At 40.4% G+C, this 27146-nt stretch overlaps 1 protein-coding gene across 9 annotated transcripts in view; it reads left to right on the top strand.

Moving 5' to 3' along the window:
* Positions 1-27146, top strand: part of clcn3 (chloride channel 3) — a 224651-nt gene that overhangs the window by 65613 nt on the left and 131892 nt on the right. The gene's annotated exons all lie outside the window — the stretch shown is intronic.

Genomic DNA, 27146 nt, shown 5'->3' with positions numbered 1-27146 from the left:
TACTTTGTAGTATATCCCAGAGCAGTTTCGCTGCTGCAGAAGAATTCCACTTTGACATATTCCAAGTAGTCAAATAACCTTCACTGTTATATATGCTATTTCCCAAGTTGATCAATTTGTTCTTAAAGCACGACCGAAATCTGCCATTGCTTTGCAGATCTAATTTGTTGGCATGTTCAATGTCAGTAGGACTTCTGACTTGATTACTTTTCACAGATGTGCTATTGACTGTTCTGACATTTTTATATCACTTACTTAATCAGTTTATTTCACTTTATTAAAATTATACCATACTTTGTTCCTGTCTTTGCTCAAGGCAAGTGCTAATATTTGAAATGACAGTTAATGGGAACAGTATGATTTGAACTTTTTAATCTTTTGTTACTTTCCCCAAGCAGTAAGGCTGATTAACTCCTCCACCTGTTAACCCACCCCTCCACATTCCAATCACCACTACCTTATTTCCTGTTAAAGTCACCTTAATTACAGACACTCCAGTGCCAAGTGTCACTTTATTAACATAAATCAATCTTTGTATATATGTCATTTTATGTATTTATATTGTATTTTGTATTATTTATTTTGTGCTGCATCAAATCCAAAGTAACGATTATTTTATTCTCCTTTACACTTGTGCATTGGAAATGACTTTAAACAATCTGGAATCTTACATTGTTACTGTACAGCAGTATTTGCAATGCATTGTACAAGAAGTACTCTGATTTTCTGGAGAATGGAATGCAGAAACTTGTGTTGATTGATTACTTATTGAAACTTGTAAATCTTTATTTCTATTCTTAAAATGTTTTAAAGTAAATTATTTTTTCATTGATCAGTTCATATTGTGGCATCAGAATGCACAAGCACATGGAATGCTACTCACCCATATAAGTCAGTGAAGCATGGGGAGTGCTCTTAACCGAATAGCTGGGAGTTTTTTAATTATTGATATCACAGAGTTGAGGGAGGTGCCTTTTGATCCCTCCCAGTGAGATGCACCTATTAATTGTGCATCTACACTACTACAGTTTTAACATGTTGGACAACATGAAGAAGCAGTTATTTAGATCTTGCTATGAGGAAGACCTTCATAAGCATGTCCTTACTGTGTTATCTTGGAACTGGAGTAAATTATTATCATCATATTGTGAACTCATTCAAGCTGTAGAGAATATGACATTTGCTCTTGTGTCTTTACCCCTTCCCCTTTCCATGTTTAGAATCGTTTTCCAAGATGCTTGTTTTGCTGACAAGATATCCAGTTGTCCATTTTGATTTTCACTTGAAAGATGTTGCAAGACCCTTCCTCTATTGAATCTGTTCATTTAATTAATTTCTCAATCTGCTGAAAGAAATTGCCAGTGGCTGACTATTTCAGATGGTGTTCCTCACATTGCATGCTTAGATTATGATTTCATGGATAAGATATCCCTTTTTACCATTTTGATGAGTGACATATTAACATGTGTGTACTGAAGTCTATTACATCCAAGTTTTAGAAGTGCTGTTTAGCATCTCTACATCATCTCACATTGTGTTCAGCCCAAAAGAGGATGAATACTTGCTGCTTGTGTGGTTTATTGGCAAATTACACTTAGCATTCAAGTTGTGTGCCTTAGAATGTTCTTCTAAATTAAAAATTCAGGATCTGCCAAAAAATTACAGAAGCTCATTTTCTTGCCTTGCAATTAACACCAAAAAGCCAAGTAATGAAATTTGATTTTTGAAATAAATTCAAGAATTTTACTGAATAAATCACTGATGCACAGAAGTTTAATTTGCCCAATATAAAAATCATTTTTGTCCTATAGACATAATAGCAGTCAAACGTTGAACATTTGGACAGGTGGAAACTAACAAGTGGTTTGATCAGCTGAGAAAGAAAGTAGGTTAATATCCTGAACATTACATACACCCAAAACATAAAACTGCCATCTCTCTCTTTACAGTGAGGTTGTTGTGTATAACCAGCATGTTCTTATATAACCTATTTTCAATTTTACTGATTCTTCATTTTTCATACAAAGATAGTAGAATCATAGATGCCTTTTAAATAGCCTGCAATGAGAATAAAGCAGAATACATCTGATGTGGCCTGAATTTAAACAAAAAAATGTAGGGGATGCTTTTGTGCCAGCTTGAATATGTTAGAAATGTGTTTGAAAGTGTAGGAGGCAAATTCCAGAAATGTGGCTATCTCATTTCATTATCTCAAGAAGAGGGACGCCTCACGTCTTAATAAGCTGGTAAGGAAGGCGGGCTCTGTCGTGGGCAAAGTACTGGAGAGTTTAACATCGGTAGCTGAGCGAAGGGCGCTGAGTAGGCTACGGTCAATTATGGATAACTCTGAACATCCTCTACATAGCACCATCCAGAGACAGAGAAGCAGTTTCAGCGACAGGTTACTATCGATGCAATGCTTCTCAGACAGGATGAAGAGGTCAATACTCCCCAATGCCATTAGGCTTTACAATTCTACCGCCAGGACTTAAGAACTTTTTAAAAGCTATTATTAATGCTTTTTGAGATAGTGATTTAGATGCATATCATATTTTTTACTGAGTTAAGTATTGTATGTAATTAGTTTTGCTACAACAAGTGTATGGGACATTGGAAAAAAGTTGAATTTCCCCATGGGGATGAATAAAGTATCTATCTATCTATCTATCTATACTCAGGCTATGCTTTAACCTGCAGATTTTGTGATGCAGAGAAAAGCCATGGGGGGCTGGAGTAGGGTGGTGGGTGTGGGGTTCTCAGCTTTCAGCTTGAAATGAGATGATTGAGGGAGATCACAAGGAAATGAGAAGATTTGCTACTTCAAACTGGCAATGGATATTAAGTGGCCACATTTTTAAAAATAGAAAAAGGAAAATTGACAGCTGTGCTTGTGGAACAAAAACATTATCAACTCTGCAACGAGTGTGTATATTATAGGGTTGCACTTCTCATCTGGCATTGAGTCAGAGTGACCTGAGTGCTTGTTTAGTCCGATAGCACTGGACAGCAATTTTTTTCGAAAGTGTTGTTTCCTGCTGAATACAAATATAATTCCAGACTATTTGTATCACATAGGAATTTGGAGAAACAAGAAGTTAATTTTTATTGAATATAATGTGTTTAATTGCATAACGGGTGCTGATGCTTTGCAATAGTTCAACAAAGCTAAAAATGTTGATGATTTTCATTTGTACTCATTGTCTGAGGCTTTTCGCTTAAGTGTTCAAGAATAATCAGCCAACATTGATGGAATCCAGTTGCCCAGATACTGTTTTTCCATGACTGTAATGTCCTGGTAAAACCTTACCATTCATATCACTGACAGCGCCAAGATTTGTGGGGAAGAAGTTGAAATGGGAATGCAGAAAATGAATCTGTAGTGTGACATGTTGCACGTCATGGTTTTCAATACTTGTGCATGTTGTTAACCAGCTTCATGTAGTTCGGTGATCTGTAATCAGTAAGAAAATTTTCATCAACATACTTGAATGACTTTCATGTGATTGTCTCCGGTTCCACTACAAGTTCTTCAAATTGCTGGTCATTGTTGATTTGTGGACCAACAAAAATACCTAACTTAATCTTGTCACTAGCTATTCTGGGAAACCATCTGTCTCAGGTATCAAAATCCTTCACCTTACTTGTTCGTTGCTGTCACAAAGTTTTTCATAAGCTCTAGTTTGTATGAAGAGGTGGCAGAAACATATTTGTTGGGTCTACAAGTGGTTTATATGCCACACTTTTCTACCCTAGAACTAACTGCTTACAGGGTAGACAATCCTTTTTAATATAATGAGATTCTTTAGCACGTCTATTCCATTTGCAAATGAAACAACAGTCCTTAGTGTATCCGAGCTGCATTCCTAGAGCAGTACTACCACTTTCAGATCACCATAGGTGTTCCAGTTGTATTTGCTGTACTATGTGTTTCACAAGTCTTCCAAATTTCGGTAGTTTTCTTTCATATGTACTGTATAGCTGATTGGTATTGAAGGGTAGAAATTGCCATTGTGTAGTAGCACGGCTTTCAGGCTTAACACTGAAGAATCAATAAAAAAGACCCCATTGTTGTGGGTCATGCTGGCAATCCAAAGCTTGTCTAGTTGAGATATAAAACTTCTCAGCTTGCATTGTGGGCAACATATGAATTCACTTGAATTCTGAATTGAAATAACAAATAGGAGGGATTCCAAAAATAAATGGTGCATGATAGGGAAAGTTCATATTAATTTCCATGATCAGCAGTCCCCAAATCCATAAGATACATCCAGAAGTATTTGGGAAGCAATATCTTTGTCTACTGTAGTTCAGTAGATCGTTGAAGGTTGTTCTGCTGTTGGAGGAGCCTACATTCGAATGAAATATTAAGTTTTTGACTCAAAGGTTTCTGTATATATATTAAAAAAACATTTTATTATTTAACAGGCAGAAATTTGAGCTCTATTACTTTTATTGCTCACCCAATGACATTTAAACATTATTTAGTAATTATGCTGTTATTCTTTGTGTGAATTTGTGTGATAAAAGTGGCTACTGTGCTTCTTACATGAAAGCAAGAATGAGCTTTATGCGTTTCAAGCTCTTAACCAAGATCCACAAACCCGCTGGTCAAGGTTGACCCATTGTTTCAGCTTGCTCCTTCCCCACTGAACTCGTACCTGCATACCTTGACTGTTTTATCCCCCTAGTTCAGTCCCTTCCTACCTTCATCTGTGACATTTCACACTCTCTGGATCTTTTCAATGATTTCAGGTTCCCTGGCCCCCATCATCTTATTTTTTACTTTGGGTGTCCAGACCCTATACACATCCATCCTCCACCAGGAAGGCCTCAAAGCTCTCTGTTTCTTTCTGGACAACAGACCTAACCAGTTCTCCTCCACCACCCCTCTCCTCTGTCCAGTGGAACTTGGCCTCACTATAGATAATTTCTCCTTTGGCTCCTCCCACTTCCTTCAAACAAAAGATGTAGCCATGGGCATTCACATGTGTTCCAGCTATGCCTGCCTGTTTGTCAGCTATGTGGAGCTGTCTATGTTCCAAGCCTACACTGGTGACTGTCCTGCACTTTTCCTACCCTACATTGACAACTGCATTGGTGCTGCTTCCTGCCTCCATGCTGAACTCATCAACTTCATCCACTTTGCCATCAATTTTCACTCGCCCTCAAATTTACTTGGTTCATTTCCAATACCTCCTTCCCCTTTCTCGATCTCACTGCCTGTATCTCTGGAGGCAACGTATCCACTGATGTCTATTATAAATGCACGGACTCTCACAGCTACCTGGACTCTACCTCTTCCCATCCTGTTACTTGTAAAAACACCATCCCCTTCTCTCAATTCCTCCATCTCCGCCGCATCTATCAGGATGAGGCTTTTCATTTTATACCGAAGCAGATATCCTCCTCTTCCAAAGAAAGGGGCTTCCCTTCCCTTCTTCCACCATCAGTGCTGCACTCAGCCACATCTCAAGCATGTTTGTTTTTACCCCATCCTCCCACTACCCTACCAGGGATAGGGTTCCTCTTGTCCTCAATTACCACTCCACTAACCTCCACGTCCAGCAAATAATTCTCCGAAACTTACACCACCTTCAAAGGAATCCCACCACCAAGCACATCTTTCCCTCCCCACTCCCTAACATTTTGTGCTTTCTGCAGGGATCACTCTCTACATGACTCCCTTGCCATTCATCCTGCCCTACTGATCTCCCTCCTGGCACTTATCCTTGCAAGCAGAACATGTGCTACACCTGCCCTACACCACCTTCCTTACTACCACTCAGGGCCCTAAACAGTCCTTCCAGGGGAGGCGACACTTCACCTGTGAGTCTCTTGGGGTCATGGTCAGTGCTTCTGGTGTGGCCTCTTGTATATTGGTGAGGCCCGATGTAGATTGGGAGACCTACATTCCGTTCGCCAGAAAAAGCAGGATCTCTCAGTGGCCATCTATTTTAATTTCACTTTCCATTCCCATTCCGATATGTCTATCTATGGCCTCTTCCACCGTCGTGATGAGACCACACATAGGCTGGAGGAAGAATACCTTGTATTCTGTTTGGGTAGCCTCCAACCTGGTGGGATGAACATTGATTTCTCGAACTTCTAGTAATGCCCCCATCCCTCGCCCACTTCACCACTTCCCATCCCCTTTCCCTCTCCCACCTTGCCTGTCTATTGTCTCCCTCTGCTCCTCCCCCTTTTCTTTCTTCCATGGCCTTCTGTTTCTTTCACTAATCAACTTCCCAGCTCTTTACCTTATCCCTTCCCCTTGTGTTTCTCTCTCCCCTCCCCCCATGTTTTGAATCTACTCCTCTGCTTTTTTTCTCCAGTCCTGCGGAAGGGTTTTAGCCCAAAATGTTGACTCTACTCTTTTCCATTGATGCTGCCTAGCCTGCTAAGTTCTTCCAGTATTTTGTGTGTTGCTTGGATTTCCAGCATCTGCAGATTTTCTCTTGTTTGTGAAGGTGAGCTTTATTTGTCACATATATTTCAAAGCATTGTAAAATACAGTGAAAATTGTTGTTTTGTGTCAACAACCAACTCATCAAATTGAGCTGCTTGCATGTTTCACTATGCTTCTGGCTTCAACATAGCATGCCTACAATCTACTAATCCTAACTTGTGCATATTTGGAATGTGGGAGAAGACCGGAGTACCCAAGGGAAACCCATTTGTCAAAGGGAGAATGTACAAGTTCCTTACCGACAGTGACATGAACCCATATTGCAATCACTGCTGCTGCAGAGTTTTACACTAAATGCCACATTTTAGATGTATACAGATATGAACACAATTAATTGCTGATACCTGGATAAAACAAAGGTAGACTGGTTAACAGAATGCACTGTATTGTCAACACTGTCGTCACAAAATCCTCTAAATCCATTGGTATGGTATCCTCTCCCAGAGCAACATCTTCAGAGTTGAGACTTCAATTATGCTTGCTCAGCAACTTGCAGGCTGTTGGATCATTTACAGTACGTACATGCCTGACAGAAAACTGTATAAGTGGGTGCTCTATTTCCTGTCATGAGAAGAGATCAACAGGAGTACAGAGGAATGCGTTCAAGATTGTCTTCAAACTCTTGCTGCAAAAATCTCCATTGACTCTTGTAACTCGCTAGATTAGGAGTAATCTAGTAGATTTTAGGAGTACAGTGGATTCTGGTTAACCAAGCCATTGGTTAATCAGGGCACCTGCTCATTTAGGACAACTCTTAAAGAAGAAAACCTAATCAAGAAAATAGCTGTAATTCTCTTCATTTATTTGGATACTATGTTGCTTAATTGGGATAGGAGACTGTTGCCGAATAGTTTCCAGTGAGAGTCAATTGCATGTACATATGTGTGCATTAGACAGCACACTGTGCTTAGTGAATTGCAAGAGTTGTGTATATGTTCAAAAATCAGATTTTTGTCACTGATAATTGACAAGAAATCAGTTGTAAGGCAACTCAGAACTGTTTTGCTCACTGTGTTTTCAAACATTCAGGTTTGGAGATACCAGAAATGGCTGGGAGTGAAAATTAAACAATTTCACTCTTCCAACAAGTTAGGAACTTTGAAGATATCGATAATCATCTTGAATGTTACAATGAAAATAAAGATTTGGGGGATGCAATCATCAAAAAGATTGTATGAAGGCAGTTCATTATCTACTCTTGGTGTCAGCACTGATTTTGTTCATTTATACTGAATCAAAACACGGCAGCCTAAACTGGATGACTTCTTCTGTCAAAAACAATTAGGAGCTAATGCAGTTTTATAGTACTGTTGTAGTATTGGTATTGTTCTAAGTGGTTCTGTATTTAAGTAGATAGTTTGTTACTCAGTTAAATGGTGTTTTTTTTAAAAAAAACCCTTTTTAACGTTAGATTTTCATGAAACTTTGGCTAATTGGGGAAGCCCCTTAATTGAGCCAAAATTGTTTGCCCCCGATGTGTCCCAATTAACTGGAGTCCACTGTAGTTGGAATTCCAGTGAATATCTCAGATTCATCAGATGGAATTAGGTGGAAAAGTCCTGTGGATATAGAGTACAATGCCAAGCTCATCTCCCCTTTGCTTCCCTGTGGAATAACCTGAAAGGCCCACATTGGTCTTGGCCCACAACCCAAATATTTGGAATAGAGGCAAGTCCTCGATCCTGGGAGACCTCCGAAGAAGATAGATGATCCTTAAATGCATTTATATACATATTAATAAATGGTCTTGAAATTTAATTACACGAGTTTATTGTATTCTGATTTCACTACAAAAATTGCTGGAGCCATTAAAGATATTGGGCAGCATCTGTGGAATGAAAACAGTTCAAGATAAAGATCTATGGTCAGGTCTTGTGTTTTGCTGATTCAGTAAATGAGGGTAGGTGTGGTGACTATTTTCAGTTGCTTGGAATTTGCTGTTCTGAACAAACTGCTCTTGATCACTGTCTGTATTTCACATAAACATTCTTCCATTTATCTCACATCAAGCAGAAAAGAAGGGGACGCTGCTAATGTATTTATCTATCTTTTCCTTAAATGCAGCCATGCTCTTCATTTCAGCTGTAATAGCAAATCTCTCTTGCTTTTATCATTCTGTGGATAAGATGTCCCTCATGAATTGAGCACTGAAAAAATTGAACGTTGCTGCTCCATGGGAGTCGATTTGCTCCCTGAATTTTTAAAAAATAGTTATCAGTCCATTGTTTTAACAACTCTCAAAGGAATGAAATTAAAGTAACCATTGATGCTTGAAATCTTTTGTTCTTGGATAACACAATCAGTATATCATAATAGCTATTTACAGATCCACTTTTCTTTTCTGATGACAAGAGTCAAGCTCAAAGAACTAAGCTGCACAAAAATAATTGGATTTGTGTGTCTTATTGTGCCCACCAACCTTTTCCTTGCTTAGCTCACTAATAGAGTGTTGGTGTCCCATGATTTAAATCGGTCAGCCCAGTATTGTAGGCCGAAGGGTCTGTCCTAGCAGTCCTGTTCTACGATCTATGCATTGTCATTGAAACTTTGGTGCACTTGCACTCAGTGGCCTATTTATTAGGTACAGGAGACAGAACCTGCTGTGCTCTGCTGCTGAAGCCCATCCACTTCAAGGTTCGGCATGTTGTATGTTTACAGATGCTGTTCTGGACACCACTGTTGTCACATGTGATTATTTGATTTACTGTCTTGAGAGCTTGAACCAGTCTGGCCATTTTCCTCTGACCTCTCTCATTAACACATGGAACTACTGCTTACTGGATTTTGATTTTTGCTCCATTCTCTGTAAACTCTAGAGATTGTGTGCATGAAAATCCAAGATCAGCAGCTTCTGAGTTACTGAAGCACCCCATCGGAAGCCAACAATTATTCCATGGTCAAAATCACTTTAAATCACATTTCTTCTCCATTCTGATGTTTGGTCTGAGCAACAATGTTCACCATGTCTGCATGCCACATTGATTTGCTGCCACATGATTACATATTTGTATTAATGAGCTAGTATACCTAATAGTGGCCTCTGAGTGTATACTATGTGGAGATAGTAAACTCTGATATCTATAAATTTGCCGCTGACACAGTCATTGTTGGCAGAATATCTGATGGAGATGAGAGGGCGTACAAGAGCGAGATATACCTGCTGATTGAATGGCGTCAGAGCGACAACTTTGCACTCAGTGTCAGTAAGACCAAAGAGCTGATTGTGGTCTTCAGAAAGGGTAGGACAAGGGATTATGGGTTGCTCAATTTCAAGTTCCTATGTGTCCCGATCTCTGAGAATCTAACCTGGTCCAATATATTAATGTAGCTACAAAGAAGGCAAGGTGGTGGCTATATTTTGTTAGGAGTTTGAGGAGGTTTGGTTTATCACCCAAGACACTCAAACCTCTACAGATGTACCGTGGAGAGCATTCTGACTGGCTGCGCCACTGTCTGGTATGGGGGAGGGGGTGGATGACGACTACTGCCCAGGATCAAAAGAAGCTGCAGAAAGTTGTAAAATTAATCGTGTACATCTTGGTTACTAGCCTCCGTAGTATGCAAGTTATCTTCAAGGAGAAGCGTCTCAGAAAGGTTACATCCATCATTAATGACCCTCATCACCCAGGACATGCCCTCTTCTCACTGTTATCGTCAGGAAGGAGGATGCCTGAAGGCACACACTCTGATTAAGGAACAGCTTCTTCCCCTCTGCTGTCGTGTGTGCATGTGTGTGCGTGTGTGTGTGTGTGTGTGTGTGTGCGTGTGTGTGTGTGTGTGTGTGTGCGCACTTGCTGTGCAACACACAAAAAAGGTTTTGCCCTAAAACGTTGCCTGTACTCTTTCCATAGATACTGCCTGGCCTGTTGAGTTCTTCTAGTATTTCTTTTGTGTGTTGCTTGGATTTCCAGCATCTGCACATTTTCTCAGGTTTATATACTTACTTATTTGTTTCCTATATTGTGTAATGCACTGTACTGCTGCTGAAGCTTTTTAAATATACAGTATTTCTGTTTTTGTACATTTTTTGAAGTCTATTCAATATATGTAATTGATTTACTTATTTATTATTATGTTTTGTTTTATTTTATTTATTATTATTTTTTCTCTCTGTGCTAGATTATGTATTGCATTGAACTGCTGCTAAGTTAACAAATCTCACGTCACATGGTGGTGATAATAAACCTGATTCTGATTAATTTAATTGTTTTAACTAGGTTAATTAGATGATCTTTCTGTCAATAAAGTCTTTACAAGGAGAATGCAGCTTGTGTCCGTAGGTAACTAAAGAAATTAAGACTGTTTTCAACTTCAAAGGAAAAACATTGAATGTTGCAAACAGTTGTGGTAGGCAAGACGATTGGGAAATTTTTAGAAACTGGCAAAGAATGACAAAATAAAATATAAGAGGAAGAAGGTAGTTTGAAAAGATCTGAAAATTCTTCTGCTTGAAGCAGAAAATGGCAAGTATCTGAGTATTTTGGAAGGTTTGTGGAATATGGATCTTCAAAGGGCATGGAGAATAAATGTAGGGTAGTTTTGTTACACCTTCAGAGTGCTAATAAAACGACATTTGAATTGTGTGTAGGTTTGGTCAATGTATCTAATTAATTGTTTATCTTTATCTAATTTGAGACAGAGCAGAGAAGGCTCACTCGTTTGATTCCCAAGATAAAAGGATTGATGATGTTTAAAAAAAAAGCAGGCTGAGTTAGTACTCATTGAAGTAGATACAAATGAGGTATAACTTTGTTGAATAAAGGTTTTGAAGGCAATTGGCAAGGTGAATGCTGAGAATCAGAATTAGGTTTATTATCACTGACATATGTCATGAAATTTGTTCTGTGGCAGCAGAATCGTGCAAGACATAAAAAATACTGTAAGTTACAAATACACTGCCTACAAAAGTATTTAACCCCCCCCCCCTTGGAATTTTTCATGTTTTATTGTTTTACAACATTGAATCACAGTGGATTTAATTTTGCTTTTTTTGTCACTGATCAACAGAGAAAAACTTCAGTGTAAAATAGAAACAAATTTTTACAAATTGGTCTAAATTTATTACAGTCATTAAACACAAAATAATTGACAGCAAAATTACTCACTCCCTTCAAGTCAGCATTTAGTAGATGCACCTTTAGTGCAATTACAGGCGTACAGTGTATTGGCCTTCATCAATCGTGGAATTGAATTTAGGAGCCAAGAGGTAATGTTGTAGCTATATAGGACCCTGGTTGCCTCACTATAGGAAGGATGTGGAAGCCATAGAAAGGGTGCAGAGGAGATTTACAAGGATGTTGCCTGGATTGGGGTGCATGCCTTATGAGAATAGGTTGAGTGAACTTGGCCTTTTCTCCTTGGAGTGAAGGAGGATGAGAGGTGACCTGATAGAGGTATACGAGATGATGAGAGGCATTGATCATGTGGATAGTCAGAGGCTTTTTCCCAGAGCTGAAATGGTTGCCACAAGAGGACGAGGTTTAAGGTGCTGGAGAGTAGGTACAGAAGAGATGGCAGGGTTAAGTTTTTTTACTCAGAGAGTGGTGAGTGCATGGAATGGGCCACCGGCAACGGTGGTGGAGGTGGATTCGATAGGGTCTTTTAAGAGACTTTTGGATAGGTACTTGGAGCTTAGAAAAATAGAGGGATGTGGGTAAGCCTAGTAATTTCTAAGGTAGGGACATGTTCGGCACAACTTTGTGGGCTGAAGGGCCTGTATTGTGCTGTAGTTTTCTATGTTTCTATGAATCTGTGTGGATAGGTCTCTATATCAGCTTTGCACATCTGGACACTGCAATTCCTCCCCAGTCTTCTTTACAAAACTGCTCGAGCTCTGTCAGATTCCTTGGGGATTGTGAGTGAACAGCCCTTTTCAAGTGCAGCCACAAATTCTCAGTTGGATTGAGTTCTGAATTCTGAATTGGCTTCTCCAGGACATTAACTTTGTTGTTTTTAAGCCATTCCTGTGTAGCTTTGGCTTTATTTTTTGGGTTATTGTCTTTCTGGAAAACAAATCTTCTCCAAAGTCATAGTTCTCTTGCAGACTGCATCAGGTTCTCCTCCAGGATTTCCCTGTATTTTGCTGTATTCATTTTACCCTCTATCTTCATGAGCCTTCCAGGGTCTGCTGTAGTGAAGCATCCCCACAACATAATGCAGCCACCACTATGCTTCATGGTAGGGATGGTGCATTTTTGATGTGCAGTGTTTGGTTTGTGCCAAACATAACATTTAATCTGATAGCCAAAAAACTCTATTTTGGTTTCATCAGACCATAGAACCATCTTCCAGCTGATTTCAGAGTCTCCCACATGCCTTCTGGCAAACTTTAGCCGAGATTTAATGTGTGTCTTTTTGAAACAGTGGCTTTCTCTTTGCCACTCTCCCATAAAGTTGCAACTGGTGAAACACCCAGGCAATAGTTGTTGTATGTGCATAATTCCCATCTCAGCCACTGAAGCTTTTAACTCCTCCACAGTTGTCATAGGTCTCTTGGTGGCCTCCCTCACTAGACCCTTCTTGCTTGGTCACTCAGTTTTTGAGGATGGCCTGCTCCAGGCGGATTTTAGCTGTGCTATATTCTTTCCTTTTCTTGATGATTGACTTAACTATGCTCCAAGGAATGTGTTGGCACATGGCCAAATGGTTAAGGTGTTCGTCTAGTTATCTGAAGGTTGCTAGTTTGAGCCTTGGCTGAGGCTTGCGTGTGTGTCCTTGAGCAAGGCACTTAACCACACATTGCTCTGCAACGACACCGGTGCCAAGCTGTATGGGTCCTAATGCCCTTCCCTTGGACAACATCGGTGGCGTGGAGAGGGGAGACTCGCAGCTTGGGCACCTTGGTCTTCCATTTAAAAAAAAACCTTGCCCAGGCTTGCGCCCTGGAAACTTTCCAAGGTGCAACTCCATGGTCTATCAAGACTAACGGAGGCCTACTACTACAACAAGGGATATTCAGATGGAAATTTTCTTGTATCTATCTTATGCTTTTCCATTAACCATTTTGCGGAGTTACTTGGAATGTTAATTTGTCTTCATGGTGTAGTTTTTGCCAGGATACTGACTCACCAGCAGTTGGACTCTCCAGATACAGGGCCAGCACCTTCACTGCACACAGGTTTATAAATAGCTAGGACACCTTAACTAATTATGTGACTTCTAAAACCAATTGGCTGCACCAGTGAAGATTTGGTGTGTCATAGTAAAGGGGGGGGGGGGGGGGATCGTATACAATCAACTATTTTGTGTTTTATATGTGTGATTAATTTAGATCACTTTGTAGAGATCTGTTTTCATTCTGACATGGAAGAGTCTTTTTCTCTTGATTGGAGTCAAAAAAGCCAAATTAAATCTACTGTGATTCAATGTTGAAAAACAATACGGCACAAAAACTTCCAAGGGGGTGTGAATAGTTCTTATAGGTACTGCAAATAATAAAATAAATGGACAGTGAGATAGTGTTCATGGACTCATCAGAAATATAATGGTAGATGAGAAGTTGCACTCTCCCCCTTCCCTGCTGAGGATATGATGGATGAGAGTAGGTTTTACAGTGAAGATATCTAGAACCAGGGCATGTAGCTTCTTTGGGAAAGAAGATATAATTTCTTGTCTGAAGTTCATTGCTCTTTCTAATTCTCTACCAAAGGCAGCAATGGAAGCACTTGTAACATATATTCACAGAGGAGATTGACAGATATTTAAAGTAACGAGGAATTGGGGGTATGGGCAGAGTCTGGACTTGGTGCTGAGATTGGATCAGCCGGAATCTTATTCAGTGGTAGAACAGATACTACAGAACCAAATGGCCTTATTCCTATTCCTTCTGTTTTTCTGTACCACCTTGTATGATGACAGAATGGAATAACCACTATTGCAGAGGTTGTTCATTGAGAAATCAATGAAATAACATTAATCCGGAAGTTATTTATTCAAGTCAATTTATAGGTGATTGTTCTACTGAACTGGTATTTGATATTCTTCATCTGTACTTAAATATTCGGTCTGCAGGATGTACTGGAATGTGCAACAATAGTGGGTTGTAATAAGTATCCTGGTAGAAATTGGACTGTTCATTTCTAATTAAAAGGAGTCCTGTGCTCTTTTAAAATTACTTATTCATGAAATACCTGTGCTGATCTTTCAGCAGCTATCAAGTTTCATGACTTGATGAACTAATTATTTATTATGCATAGGTAATTGTTGGATTAGGAATATTGATGCCAGTTTACTGCACTCTAACCAATGACAGCATAATTTGACTCCTATTGGACTAAGCATTGAACTGTGACTTCATCACTCCCCCACCCGCCACACTCAGTTCAACTGAGAGCATCAGTTCTATAGATAGTGATCAATGTAATAGTCTTCACAGTATGTGGTTGCAAGATGGCTAAAGATGGGGAACATATTGCAGGCTATAGTACTTTGGAGGAAAGACCTCACATTTTTCCATGTGGCATTCCATCTGCCACATTCTCATCCATTTGTTCAGCCTGTCCAAATCTATTTGAGGCCTTTTTCCATTCTCCTCTGAACTTACAATCCTACTTAGTTTAGTATTGGCAGCAAGCCTGAAACTAAATCAACCTCTCAGCAAAATCACTGACGTGGACCTGAATATCTGCGATCAAAGATTGATTACTATAGTACCTCAGCAGTCATAGCCTGCAAACTCAGTCCAAGCTAACAGAAATCCTTCTGAACATCAACACTATACAATGTTTCACCATTTAAAAAAAAACTGCTTTTCTGTTGTTGCTAATAGTAAAGACTCAAGTTAGCATGCAAGTACAGCAGGCATATTGGAGAGTAAATGGTATTTGAGCTTTTATTATTCTAGGTTTGATTAGAGGTTTAGGGAAATCTTATTGTAATTGTATTGGTGAGATTTCACTTGGAGTGTTGTTCATAGTTTTGGCCTGCTAATGAAAGGAGGAATGTGCTTATAATAGAGGAAGTGCAGAAAAGTTTGGACTGACTGGTTCCAGGTATGGCAGCCTTGGCATATGAGTAGAGGTTAATTAGACTGGGAGTATGTTCTTTGGAATTTCACCACTCCAATGATATCTACAAATTTGGCCATTATGCCACTCTTGACAAAATCACTGATGTTGTTGTGGAGGTGTGTGGAAATGAGATGGGTCAACTGGTTGAATGTTATTATAACAACTTTGTGCTTAACATTAGTAAAAGCAAGAAATTGATTATGGACTTCAGGGAACAGAAATCAGGTGAATCAGAGCCTGGTGTAATATTACCAGCATGAGTAGTCAGATTTGTTGTTACGTGGCAGTATGTTGCAATACCTAATAAACAAACTGTAAATTACAGGAAGTGTGTATATATTTAAAAAGTTAAATATTACAAAAAAGAGTAGTGAGGTAGTGCTCATGATGGCAGAGGAGTAAGAAGCTTTTACTGAATCATTCAGTGTGTGTCTCAGTGCTGCTGCCAGTCCTTATTAAAGATCTGTGGTGGAGAGGGTGTGCAGCTTTAAGTTCCTATAAGACAATCTTGTTGGGTATGTTGAATTGTCATTTTTCTTGCAGTTTAACTTTCTTTATGCTTAGATTTGCTAAGTAAATTTTGTCTAAGTGTTCAGTAGATTTTCACTGATTTGTACTATACAGTAGTTCCTGTACCTTTTATCCTTGTTTCACAGACTGTTCTTATTCTTGTATATCCAGCTTGATCTACTTGGATTGTAAAGAGGGAACAAACATGAGGCACACTTTGTTCTCTTCTTTAACATTTTCTGCCTGTCGTTCTCTGCTGCTACTTTATGATTTTGCCAAAAGTGGTATCATTACCAAATTTGTAGTGGTGAGATCTCCACTACTACTTTGAAATTCCAAAAATCATACACCCAGTCTAATTAACCTCATTCTTGACTTCTGAAGAACCTTCTGGGTAGGTATGTCGCATCCGGAATTATTTCCAGGTAGCGGACGATTTCCTTCCACGCCGCTCTAACGTATTGGGAAATCACGTACTAGGAAAGTTACAGCAGTGGTTTGTCAATGCCTTCTGCCAGGTGAGTTGTTTATTTTTAAGAGATCACCAGCTCTTAACGGGACCGCTCACCCCGAAGTCCAGCGCTGATGCCACTACGCCACCAGCCAGCTGTGAAGAACCTTCTGGACAATATTACCTCCAAATCCAACAGTGTCACAGGATCTATTCTGGATCCAGCAGCAGATGCAATGACGAAGAAGGCATGTTTGTGTCTTTACTTTCATCAAAATCTCAGGAGATTTGGTATGTCATCAACTGACAAACTTGTACAGATGTGCAGTGGAAAGCAATGTGACTGGTAGTGTCATGGCCTGCTATGGAATCTCCAATGGACAGGAATGCAAGAAGCTGTTGATTGGTGGACTCTGTCAGTTCTGTCACAGGGGCAGCTCACCTCACATTGAAGACATCTACAAGAGGTGATGACTCAGAAAGGTAACATCCTTCCCTCCCAACCTGGGCTGTGCCTCCTTGTTGCTGCCATCAGGCAGGAGGCATGGGAAGCAAAGACCCACATCTCAAGATTCAGCAACAGCTCCTTCTTGACTGCTATCAGGTCCTTGGACCAGCCAGAAAAACACTAACTCTCCCTTGGGTTATATTTCCCTCAACTTAACACAAATGTTGTTATATTGAATTTCATTTATTTTATCATGTACACATTGTATATTACATAGTATTTATATGTAAGTTGTACAAAAATATATGCAATTTAATATATTACATAATGAAATAAATTTTAATCATTTATCTCTGCCATCCACCCCTATCACAGCTGCCATTGCACCACAGACCTAAACCACCACACCCCCTGTGTCTTGTTTACCCTTTCAAAATAGAACCAAAAATACTGGATAGTCTTGTGTCAGGCAGCATCTTCAGATGGAGACCAGAATTAATGTTTGAGCCTTTTAATTTCTCATCAGAGCTAGTGTTCTGGAAGACTTGGTTCCCAACTTGGATCACTGTACAATTCCATCTCCATAGATGATATCAAACATTCATCATCTTTATTTCATATGCCTTCTCCATTTAAAGTGCCTTTAACTTCCTTAACAATTTGCTCTGGCTCTGAGAGTAATCCAGAGGTTGTTATCTTCTGTTATGCTTTTCACTTTGGATCTTGGCACCTTAAAAATTCATGCCTACTTCCTGCATGGACCACAAGAACAATCATAGTCTTCATAGTATATGCATTTACATTTGTAAGGAGATACTACGAAGCTAGATATTGAACTGTCAATCTTTGACCTTAAACTGCTAGGTTCTACCTTCAGCCATTTGCACTTTTCACTTGGCTGCAGCCTGACATTTGTTATGTTGCTATTAGAAACTAACATTTAACTTTAAAATCTTTGCCACCAGTTTAAATTTAATGCCCTATCAATCTGCCTTGATTTAAAGTAAGATAATGTCATAGCTGTATTGCTGAATGAGTAATCTGTAGGACTTGGTTTCCAATGACCAGTGGTTTCAAGGAGGATGATTGAATCCTGGCAGAGTTTGGATTCAGATAATCAAACAGATTGGAACAAAATGCAAGTATAATTAATGGTGACCATGCATCTATTGTAATTGTCATTTTTTAAAAAAGATACACACAGAACAAAAATGCTTTTCAAGGAAGAAGACATGCTGGTGTTGCTCAGTGTCTAGCTGTTGATTCCAATTACACAAGAGTGTTATCTCTCCCATTTCCCGCACATCTGCCCTCAACCCATCCGTCCACCACCCCACTCGGGATAGGGTCCCCCTTGTCCTCACCTACCACCCCACCAGCCTCCGGATCCAATGTATAATTGTCTGTAACTTCCGCCACCTCCAACCGGATCCCACTACCAAGCACATCTTTCTCTCACCCCCTCTTTTTGCTTGCTGCAGGGATCGCTCCCTACGCGACTCCCTTGTCCACTCGTCCCCCCCCCACCCCTTCCCACCAATCTCCCTCCTGGCACTTATCCTTGCAAGCGGAACAAGTGCTACACCTGCCCTTACACTTCCTCCCTCACCACCATTCAGGACCCCAGACAGTCCTTCCAGGAGAGGCGATACTTCACCTGTGAGTCGGCTGGTGTGGTATACTGCGTCCGGTGTTCCCGGTGTGGCTTTTTATATATTGGTGAGACCCGACGCTGACTGGGAGACCGTTTCACTGAACACCTATGCTCTGTCCGCCAGAGAAAGCAGGATCTCCCAGTGGCCACACATTTTAATTCCACGTCCCATTCCCATTCTGATATGTCTATCCATGGCCTCCTCTACTGTCAGGATGAAGCCACACTCAGGTTGGAGGAACAACACCTTGTATACTGGCTGGGTAGCCTCCAACCTGATGGCATGAACATTGACTTCTCTAACTTCCGTTAATGCTCCTCCTCCCCTTCTTACCCCATCCCTGACATATTTAGTTCTTTTTTCCCCCTTTTTTTTTCTTTCTCTCTCTGCCCATCACTCTACCTGTTCTCCATCTCCCTCTGGTGCTCCCCTCCCCCTTTCTTTCTCCCTAGGCCTCCTGTCCCATGATCCTTTCCCTTCTCTAGCTCTGTATCCCTTTTGGCAATCACCTTTCTGGCTCTCAGCTTCACCCCACCCCCTCCGGTCTTCTATCGTTTGGCATTCCCCCCCCCTCCCCCCCACTACTTTCAAATCTCTTATTATCTTTCCTTTCAGTTAGTCCTGACGAAGGGTCTCGGCCCGAAATGTCAACTGTGCTTCTCCCTATAGATGCTGCCTGGCCTGCTGCGTTCCACCAGCATTTAGTATGTGTTACACAAAAGTGTGTTTTCCTTGTTTTCCTTTTAACTAATCTTTGAAGTGGCAAAGCAGGTCACTCGGTTAAGAGAATATGTACACAACGCTGGAAGAACTCAGCAGGTCAGGCAGCATCCGTGAGAAAAGAGTAGCCAACGTTTCGGGCCGAGACTCTTCATCAGGAACTATCTTTCCTTTCAGTTAGTGCTGATTAAGGGTCTCGGCCCGAAACGTTGGCTACTCTTTTCTCATGGATGCTGCCTGACGTGCTGAGTTCTTCCAGCGTTGTGTACGTATTCTTTGATCCACAGCATCTGCAGTTGTAGTTTTGTGTTTTCACTCGGTTAAGGATTGCTAATAAATGCTGGCCTTGCTAGTGCTATCACCCCAGTTGTGATTTTTGTTTTAAGTAGCCTCTCTCTATTCCTGCCACTTCATCTAAATTAAAACCTTCAATGTCATTTTTGCAGGCTCTAAAGATCAGGTGTCCAAGATCTTTTCAAATAGATCATTTTCTTCATAAATAATGATTCCCTTCTTCATTTGTAAAAGATGTATATTTTTCCATATTCTATTGACTCAAAACACATCATGTTGAGGTTTTGTCTTATGCATGGAAACAGTGAAAAACGTGCTTGCAGCAGCAACACAGATACACAGATTTAGACAGCATAAACTGCAAATAACAGACAGTGAAGAGGCAAGAACAAAAATACATTAGCGATCTGGAAGAGGGGTCCGAGTGTAGTGTATCTAAGTTTGCTGTAGATTGAGTTACAGTAGATTGAGTGGAAAAGCAAATCGTGCAGAGGATATGGAGAGTCTGCAGAGAGATATAGATAAGTTAACTGGGTGGGCAAGGGTCTGACAGATGGAGTACAATGTTGGTAGATGCAAGGTCATCCATTGTGGAAGGAAAAATGGAAGATTGGATTATTATTTAAATGGTAAAAGATTGCAGTATGCTACTGTGCAGAAGGACTTGGGAGTGCTTGTGCATGTATTGCAAAATGTTGGTTTGCAGGTACAGCAGGCTATCAAGAAAGCAAATGGAATATTGGCCTTCATTGCTAGAGGAGTTGAATTTAAGAGCAGGGAGGTTATGCTGTAATTGTACAGGGTACTGGTGAGGCAGCATCTGAAGTACTGTGTGCAGTTCTGGTCTCCTTACTTGAGGAAGGATATACTGGTTTTTGAGGTGGTGCTGAGGTTGTTCACCAGATTGATTCCAGAGATGAGAGGTTTAGACTATAACAGAGATTGAGTTGCCTGGGACTGTACTCGCTGGAATTTAGAAGAAGAGGAGATATTATAGAAATAAATAAAATTATGAAAGGAATAGGTAAGATAGAGTAGGGAAGTTGTTTCCACTGGTAGGGGAGACTAAAACTAGGGATACAGCATCAAGATTCGGGGGAGTAGATTTAGGACTGAGATGAGGAGGAACTGCTTTTCCCAGAGAGTGGTGAATCTGTGGAATTCTCTGCCCAATAAAGCAGTGGAGACTATCTCAGTAAATATATTTAAGAGGAGGTTGGATAGATCTTTGCATAGTAAGAGAATTAAGGGTTGTGGGGAAAAGGCAGGTAGATGGAGATGAGTCCGTGGTGAGTTAGATCAGCCATGATCTTATTGAAAGGCAGAGCAGGCTCGATGGGCTGGATAGCCAATTCCTGCTCCTATTTCTTATGTAAGAAACTGAGTCTGGAAACTGCAATATCAGTGCAAAACTAAAACAATTGAACACAAGTCTGAGGGGTAGACATGGAATAAATGTGAGTAGACTTTTTCCACCAAGATTGGGTGAAATACAACCAGAGCTGCTGGGTTAAGGGTGAAAAGTGAAAAGTTTAAGGGGAACATGAGGGGAAACTTTACTCAGAGGGACCGTGAGAGTGTGGAACTGCAAGCACAAATGGTGCATGCAAGCTTGATTTCAACGTTTAAGGGAAGTTTGGATAGGTGCATGGATGATAGGGATATGGAAGGCTGTGACCTTGGTGTGGGTCGATAGGTGCAGGCAGTTTAAACAGTTTGGTGTGGACGAGATGGGCCAAAGGGCCTGTTTCTATTATGTACTTTTCTTTGACCCTAAGACCAAGTCCATAATATTGCAAGCGATACTTCATTTTCATTACAGTGGGTTGTGCACGTCAGTTCAGGAACCTGGTGGTGTAGAAAAGTCTGTTTCTGAGCATGCTAATGTTGTACTTCAGGCTTCTGTAACTCCCACCTGGTAGTGAGAAGAGGGTGTAGCTTGTGTGGTGGGGATCCTTGATAAATGCAAAGGCTTAAGATCTAACCAATTCACTGCAAAACCTTTTTTAAAAAAAAAATAATCTTTTTGAGACTTGTCTTGTTCTTGCTAGATAAACATTATCATACTATTGAGTTTATTTGATAAATTGTTTTGACAAAGAAACTGCCAGGTCCATTTCTATCACAGACAACTTCTACATTCTTTCCTATTTTATCATCTCTGGAAATGTGTGGCTGGCAAGTAGGGAAAACTATTTGCAGCAAAGTTTTTCTTCACAAAATGATTGAACATGTTATTAAAGAAAAGAATAAAGATTAGTTTTATTTGTCACATGTACACCGAGGCATACAGTGAAATGCATGGTCTTGCATCAAATCATCAAGGATTTGTGCTATGTAGCCCGCGAGTTTTGCCAGCGTAGCATGCTCGTGATTCACTAACCTTATTCATACATCTTTGCAATATGGGAGGAAACCCCAGGTGGTCACAGGGCGAATTCCTCATAGACAGCAGCAGGAATTGAACCCTGGTCTTAGAGTTGTCGCTGTAATAGTGTTATGCTGGTTGCTACGCTATCATGTCACCCATATTTATATTTGCATTGTATTTCACTAAATGGCAACTTTGAGAAATCCAAGGAGGAGCATTGACCACTCGATATACTCTTGGGCATTACAAAGAAATTAGACCCCTTTAGTCAGGGGCACTGTCCAAATATTCTTCTTAAACTGAACTACTCTCAAAAATCTGTTTTGAGATAACATTTACTACATGCTAGCATGATTGACATACTTGGTCTCAGTGAAGACTGGTGTTGAATGAAAGTTGGTTAACACATTTCCTCTTAAAGTGGAGGTGGACTACAGGATAAAAGGAAAATTGTTCAGCCTCTGACACCCTCAGTAATCCTTCCGATGAACATTTGAAGGCTGATCTTTGATGTTCAAAGTAAATTTATTATCAAAGTACATATGTCACTATATACAACTCGGGTTCATTTTCTTGCTGGCATGAACAGTAAATACAAAGAAACAATAGAATCAATGATAAACCGCACACAAGACTGATAAGCAGCCAATTTCAATGATGGGGCAACTGAAGTTATCCCCTTTGGTTGAATAGCCTGATGGTTGAGAGGTAGTAGCTATTTCTGAGCCTGGTGTTGTGAGTCCTGAGCCTTTCTGATGGCAACAGTAAGAAGAGAGCATGACTTGGGTGGTGAAGGTTTCTTAAGATGGATGTTGCTTTCCTTTGACACCATTTTGTGTAGATGTGTTCAGTGGTGGGGAGGGCTGTACCATGATGGACTGGGTCGTATCCACTACTTTTTGTAGGATTTTTCTGTTCAACGGCATTGGTGTTTCCATACCAGGCTGTGATGCAGCCAGTCAATATACTGTCCACCACACATCTATAGAAATTTGTCAAAGTTTTGGATGTCCTGCTAATCTATGCAAACTCCTAAGGGAAGTAGAGGTGCTACCATACTTTCTTTGCAACTGCACTTGAGTGCCGGGTCCAGGACAGGTCCTGTGAAATAATGACACCGAGGAATTTAAAGTTACTGACCCTTTCCACCTCTGATTCTCTGAGGACTGGCTCATGTACCCAGGGTTTCCTGAAGATGATAATTAGCTCCTTTGCTTTGCTGACATTGAGTAAGAGGTTGCTATGCCACCACTGAGCCAGGTTTTCAATCTCCCGCCTAAATGTTGATTCGTCACTACCTTTGATTTTGTCTACGACAGTGGTGTCAGCAAACTTGAATATGGCATTAGAGCTGTGCTTAGCCACACAGTTATAATATAAGTGTAAAGCAAGTGGAGCAGGGGGCTGAGCACACAGCCTTGTGGTGCACCTGTGCTGATGGAGATTGTGGAGGAGGTGTTGTTGGAGAAGTTAGTGGTTAAAACAGGTTCTTTCGAGTCACGAAGTATAAGTGGGCATTTCTGTTTAAAACCCTGTTTCAGGACTGAAACAACTTGACTAGAAGTATATCTAGTTCAATGTATTCATGACGCCATCAGCATAGTTGAGGATGAAGCTGCCAAATATGTTTACTTTATCTATCTTAGTATATTTTGTAATCTATCTTCAAGTTTTATCAATATCTGTTCAGTAGAATGACTACACAAATTATTTGAGTTCAAAGGCCAGAGAGAACTGGTGGGTTTCAATACTCAATTATGAATCAGATAATTAGTCTTACCAAAAAAAGCAATTATGTTGGTAATTGTATATGCTAGTGCTGATGCATATGAATTATTTATAACTATTACAATTGTTTGAAATTATTCCCTGCTAGAGCTTGAAGAAATGTTAAAAGCTTTGCAGTTAGCATGATGCTATTACAGCTTGGAACATTGGAGTTTGGAGTTTGTTTCCAGCGTCCTCTGTAATGAGTTTGTACATCCTCCCCATGATTGCACAGGTTTCCTCCGGGTGCTCTGGTTTTCCTCCCACAGTCCAAAGATGTACCAGTCAGTAGGATAATTGGTCGTTATAAATTGGCCTGTGATTAGGTTAGGATTAAATAGGTGTGTTGCAGGTTGGTGCGCCTCTTTGGGCCAGAAGGGCAGGTTGTGTGCTGTACCTCTAAATAAATAAAATGTGCACAGAAGGATCTGTACAGAATGGAGCCATTTAATTGTAGTGTCTGCCTTGATAGCAGCTATGTTTTGAGATCCTTTGATTGAAAGGATCTCCTGGTGAGATTATCTTCACCAAAACTGGCTCCTACAAGGCAAGATTCTAACTGAAAATAGTCCAGTTATAAAGGTCATAAACAATATAAAACCCTTATTATATACATAAGTGCTTTCTTAGCTGTTAAAATTAATAAGACTAAGAATCTCAACTGAACCCATCTTTTTAGATGCGATTTGTGTCCATGGCACACTAAAATCAAGAAAGCAGATGATAGTATTTACATTGATCCAAAGTACTGTCAGACAGGAGCAGAATTAGGCCATTGAGTTCGTTGAGTCTGCTCCGTGTTTGATCATGGCTGATTTATTATCCCTCTCAACCAATTCTCCTGCCTTCTCCCGGTAACCTTTGATGCCCTTACTAATCAGGAAACTATTGACCTCCACTTTAAATATACCCAATGACGTGCCCTCCAAAGCCATTTGTGGCAATGAATTCCACAGACTTACTACTCTCTGGCTAAAGAAATTCCTTCTCATCACTTTTCTAAATAGGTAACCCTCTATTCTGAGGCTGTGCCCTCTGGCCCTAGAGGAAATATCTAGGAAACCATAGAACATTACAGCACAGAAACTGGCCTTTTGACCCTTCTTGGCTGTGCCGAACCATTCTTCTGCCTAGTCCCACTGACCTGCACCTGGACCATATCCCTCCAAACCCCGCTCATCCAAATACCTGTCCAAGTTTTTCTTAAATGTCAAAAGTGAGGCCCGCATTCACCACTTCATCTGGCAACTCATTCCACACTCCCACCACTCTCTGTGTGAAGAAGCCCCCCCCACTAATGTTCCCTTTAAACTTTTCCCCCTTCATCCTTAACCCATGTCCTCTGGTTTTTTTTCTCCCCTGGCCTCAGTGGAAAAAGCCTGCTTGCATTCACTCTATCTATACCCATCATAATTTTATATACCTCTATCAAGTCTCCCCTCATTCTCTTACGCTCCAGGGAATAAAGTCCTGACCTATTCAACCTTTCTCTGTAACTCAGTTTCTCAAGTCCCAGCAATGTCCTTGTAAACCTTCTCTGCACTGTTTCAACCTTATTAATATCCTTCCTGTAACTAGGTGGACAAAACTGCACACAGTAATCCAAATTCGGTCTCACCAATGTCTTATACAACCTCACCATTACATTCCAACTCTTCTACTCAATACTTTGATTTATAAAGACCAATGTACCAAAAGCTCTCTTTACGACCCTATCTACTTGTGATGCCACTTTTAGGGAATGATGTATCTGTACTCCCAGATCCCTCTGTTCTAATGCACTCCTCAGTGTCCTACCATTTACCTTGTATGTTCTACCTTGGTTTGACCTCAAAGTGCAATACCTCACACTTGTCCACATTAAACTCCATCTGCCATTTTTCAGCCCATTCCTCCAACTGGTCCAAATCCCTCTGTAAGCTTTGAAAACCTTCCTCACTGTCCACTACACCTCCAATCTTTGTATCATCAGCAAATTTGCTGATCCATTTTGTCACATTATCATCCAGATCATTGATATAGATGACAAATAACAATGGACCCAGCACTGATCCCTGTGGCACACCACTAGTCACAGGCCTCCACTCAGAGAAGCAATCCTCCACTACCACTCTCTGGCTTCTTCCATTGAGCCAATGTCTAATCCAATTTATTACCTCTCCATGTATACCTAGCGACTGAATCTTCCTAACTAACCTCCCATGTGGGACCTTGTCAAAGGCCTTACTGAAGTCCATGTATACAACATCCGCTGCCTTCCCTTCATCCACTTTCCTGGTAACTTCCTCGAAAAACTCTAATAGATTGGTTAAACATGACCTACCACGCACAAAACTATGCTGACTGTTTCTAATAAGTCCCTGTCTATCCAAATACTTGTAGATCCTATCTCTTAGTATTCCTTCCAATAATTTACCTACTACTACCGATGTCAAACTTACGGGCCTATAATTTCCCGGCTTACTTTTTCAGCTTTTTTTGAACAACGGAACTACATGAGCTATCCTCCAATCCTCTGGCACCTGACCCCCGGATATCGACATTTTAAATATTTCTGCCAGGGCCCCTGCAATTTCAACACTAGTCTCCTTCAAGGTCGGAGGGAATACCCTGTCAGGTCCTGGGGATTTATCTACTCTGATTTGCCTCAAGACAGCAAACCCCTCCTCCTCTTTAATCTGTATAAGTTCCATGACCTCCCTACTTATTTGTCTGTTTCCATAGACTCCATTCCAGTTTCCTTAGTAAATACAGATGCAAAAAACCCATTTAATATCTCTCCCATTTCTTTTGGTTCCATACATAACCGACCACTCTGATCTTCAATTTTATCCCTTACTATCCTTTTGCTCTTAATATACCTGTAGAAGCTCTTGGGATTATCCTTCACCCTGACTGCCAAAGCTACCTCATGTCTTCTTTTAGCTTTCCTGATTTCTTTCTTAAGTATTTTCTTACTCTTTTTATACTTCTCAAGCATCTTATTTCCTCCCTGTTGCCTATACATGTTATACATCTCTCTCTTCTTCATCAGAGTTCCAATATCCCTCGAGAACCAAGGTTCCTTATTCTTATTCATTTTGTCTTTAACCCTGACAGAAACATACAAACTCTGCACTCTCAAAATTTCTCCTTTGAAGGCCTCCCACTTACCAATCACATCCTTGCCAGAGAACAACCTGTCCCAATCTACGTTTTTTAGATCCTTTCTCATTTCTTCAAATTTGGCCTTTTTCCAGTTTAGTACTTCAACCCAAGGACCAGATCTATCTTTATCCATGATCAAGTTGAAACTAATGAAGTTATGATCACTAGAACCAAAGTGTTCCCCTACACACACTTTCTGTCACCTGCCCTAACTCATTTCCTAATAGGAGATCTAATATTGCATCCTCCCTAGTTGGTACATCTATATATTGAATTAGAAAACTTTCCTGAACACATTTCACAAACTCT

This window comes from Hemitrygon akajei, chromosome 6 (genome assembly GCF_048418815.1).
Source record: "Hemitrygon akajei chromosome 6, sHemAka1.3, whole genome shotgun sequence".
Lineage (NCBI taxonomy): Eukaryota > Metazoa > Chordata > Chondrichthyes > Myliobatiformes > Dasyatidae > Hemitrygon > Hemitrygon akajei.
This window is presented reverse-complemented; position numbering and strand designations above follow the sequence as displayed.